Genomic DNA, 3,681 nt, shown 5'->3' with positions numbered 1-3,681 from the left:
CGTATACAGTCGTGCTCATAGGTCGTACAGTCGTGCTCAACGAGGCTTATGTACCCCAGTCGTACTCTTTCACATCAGGTCCCTGACTTACTGAGCTCATAGTGGAGAAACAAACACCATCAAATATCACCTACTTTATTTCAATGACCTGTATCATTTATTGTGAGGAGTTAGGGCTTGTAACCTTGCTCATAATCATTATTGGAAATCCTAGCAAAGCGACTGAATATTGTGAAATATTAGTAATTAAACTTGGTGAACACGATCCCTCCAAAACGTGATGTGATCAGTAATTTCTGAAAAGGCTTATGTCTTTCATAATGTAACGTAAGGACAGTGAGAAGAGAAAGGAAAAAGAATATGTATGTGCTATATTTCCTTCAGCTGGAATTACCTTTATTCCGTCCAGTTGATTCAGTTTCTGGAATCAGAAGCAGAGGATTTAACACCGTCTATATTTTTGCATATAAGGCTAAACACTTTTTAGACTCGGATCATTGTTCAGTGACCAGAGGTAACCTGCGCCAGTGGACTGAGGGTCTGCTGTACCTGTTTTCCTCCTGCTGGGGAGCTACAGGGAAGTAGTCTGCTTCCCCACAGACGTTGGCTTGTAGAATCTTTTGACAATACTTGCAAATGGAAAAGGACTTGAGACCTTTGCTTTACCTGTTGTCTCACGGGAATCTCTTGACATGCCAGCGCCAGGATCGCTAACCACCCCTGCTACAGCTGGTCTGGCTTATTAAGGTTGAATTACTCGTCTAGTGATGTTGAGTTAACCAGGGTGATGGCCAGCACTGGGCCTGGAGGCATTATATATTCAGGATCCTGAGTGCTGAGCCACCCAGGAACGAGGACCCGACATGGTAAATATCTAATGAGCAAACGAGTCTTGCGACGCCTGGATGAATGATGGATGATGTCAGCAACGTTAGCCAGTGCAGGTTCTGCTGGATGACGTCACCTGGATGATATTTGGGTTGGTATGAGTGGGAACAGAGTGTTCAATTAAACGAGAGGAGAGAGAGAGAGAGAGAGAGAGAGAGAGAGAGAGAGAGAGAGAGAGAGAGAGAGAGAGAGAGAGAGAGAGAGAGAGAGAGAGAGAGAGAGAGAGAGAGAGAGAGAGAGAGAGAGAGAGAGAGAGAGAGAGAGAGAGAGAGAGAATGATCAGGCGTGAGTTCAGTGCTTCAAAGAGCATTGCTGATCAAGGAGAAACATTATCCCAAATTTCTAGAGAACTCTTTTTCCCTTTTGAGGATCATTTCTAGGTATCAAGATGGCAGCCACGGTCAAGCGATATATTTCTCTAATCTCCTGAGCCGGGTTGGGAAGCAGACCTGGCATTGCCAGGAACCACATTATGGCGCGCAGAAAACTTGACTGTAAAGCCTCGATTTCATATATTCGCAGACATTGCTGATGTTCGTTCTAGCTTCCATTCGTTGCAAAGCGACGCTGTGGCTTGTCTTTGTAATGGTGCCTATTGCAAGAGGCCATCAACCATGACACAATATAAGACTAATTGACAAAGACTGTTGCAGTACCACCAGACTGTGATGAGAATGAAAGACTTTAAACTATTCCTTTTGTATGTATTCATATCTTGGTCTCTTCAGTTCGTGCTTCAAAGAGGGGATGAGTCCCATTCTGGACAGGAATATCCCACCAATTCTCTACTGTCGGATCCATTCGTTGTAATAACGGCTTCGGTGTGTGTGGCGCTTTGGCAGTCAGCTAAACTGAGCACCAATTCTGCTCCATTTCAAGATAAAGTCGTAACGTTGTTCCAGCTGGCGTGTAGTAGGTTGTATTGTTGCATCAAACTCGGCTCTGGTCCTCCTATATTGAGAATTTCTTGGATCCGTCAACTGCAATGTCGATATGGTTAAAGAAAGCTCCATTGCTGAAACATAAACCCAAGGAATGAGTCACAGATTTCTATGAGAGGTGAGATTTCTCGCGGGTATCTCATTAAACTCTAGTACATGCTCCTCTGTCAATCACCTTCTTAGTCAGTCCAGCTCCTACGCAACGCGTCGCATTTTGAACAAGCGCAGGTATTGCGTCTCGGTACGTGGGCTCTGAAAGCCTTAGCTTGTGTGTGTTTATGATCTTTCTCATTGGCTTCGTTTGTGCAGCTAGAGTTACATTTCCTACAGCCACGTCCTGATGTTCCTAAAATTCTTGAGAGGTCGGCAGGACTAAACTGAAGAGCATATTAATTTTCTTACGCGGGAACATATCAACATGTTAAATCCACTATCTCACAGGATCATCTGGTCTCTCGCTCCTTTTCATATGTTCTCTGTTTCTAGATATCACCAGCAAGATGTGCACGAGATTGTCCTAAAAAGCAGTCTGAGTGAATCATTCTGAATCGCTTTATTTCGTGGTGATAAGGTAGGTTTCCAAGTTACCTGAGAGGTCTTGCATCAGACCCAATATTGGAGTTGTATATTGCACTCCCATCCTCGCCCTGTATAGCAACAGATGCACATGACAAGCGCAAAACTTCTCTTTCCTTCTTGCCTTGAAGGTGTAAAGTGGCTGGATCGTTTGATAGAACCTCTCCTTCTCCAGGGCAATACCAGCTGTTACCTGCAGGTGTACTGGTAATTGCCTCACATAATAACCACAGAACCGAGATAATTATCGGTTTATAAGTATGAAGGGAAATAAAGCAATTACCTGCTTGCCTTAGCAGCTGCAGTTTTTTTGTGTGGAGTCTAAATGTTTATCTATCTGTCTGTATGTCTGTATGTCTGTCTGTCTGTATGTCTATCTGTCTGTCTGTCTGTATGTCTGTCTGTCTGTATGTCTATCTGTCTGTCTGTCTGTATGTCTGTCTGCCTGCCTGTCTCTGTGAGGGACAGGTACGTCCAACATTCGGTGAGGATCCATAACATGCGTTTGATGGCGTCTCGTGAACCACTTATGACAGTGTGTCTCGTTCTTGCCCCAATCGCTGGTCATTATAAGTCAGCTTGGTAGCCTCGCTTCGAGAATGAGAATAGTTTCCAACCCCCTCCATAATCTCTCTCCTCATGAAGCTTTGCATCTTACTTTCAGTATCAATCTTGTTGATCTTTTCTGGACACGACTAATGTTAAGGGCCATCTTCTTGTGGTCGTCTGACGATTTCCACAGTCATGAGGACTGGGTTGCCTTATAATGTGTTAGCATTATATGTAAATGACGGAACTGAGGGAGCGTCATCACTGTGTATAGCGAAACTAGAGGACCGTCAGCACAGGATAGGATGGAACTAGAAGATGTTGATGACTGAATATACAACGGAACCTTAACACTCTCTCTCTCTCTCTCTCTCTCTCTCTCTCTCTCTCTCTCTCTCTCTCTCTCTCTCTCTCTCTCTCTCTCTCTCTCTCTCTCTCTCTCTCTCTCTCTCTCTCTCTCTCTCTCTCTCTCTCTCTCTCTCTCAACAAAGATATCTGGCCGGGATGGGAAGGCATATTTCCAAGATTTACCACAGGTTGGAAGAAGTAGTGCAGGAGAGACTATCCATTTTGTGATAGTGACGGGGGAAAAATGTGTGAGGCTTGGGGTAAACTGATATTTGTGGGTTATACTTGAAGGATATTTGGGAAAGATAGCGAAGCTGACAACCAGTACGACGCAGAGGGGGAGAGGGAAGTAATGAAGGAAAAAAATCTCTCCGTGAGA

The sequence above is a fragment of the Panulirus ornatus genome, chromosome 58 (assembly GCF_036320965.1).
Source record: "Panulirus ornatus isolate Po-2019 chromosome 58, ASM3632096v1, whole genome shotgun sequence".
Classification (NCBI taxonomy): Eukaryota; Metazoa; Arthropoda; class Malacostraca; order Decapoda; family Palinuridae; genus Panulirus; species Panulirus ornatus.
The sequence above is the reverse complement of the archived record's forward strand: the minus strand, read 5'-3'. Positions refer to the sequence as shown.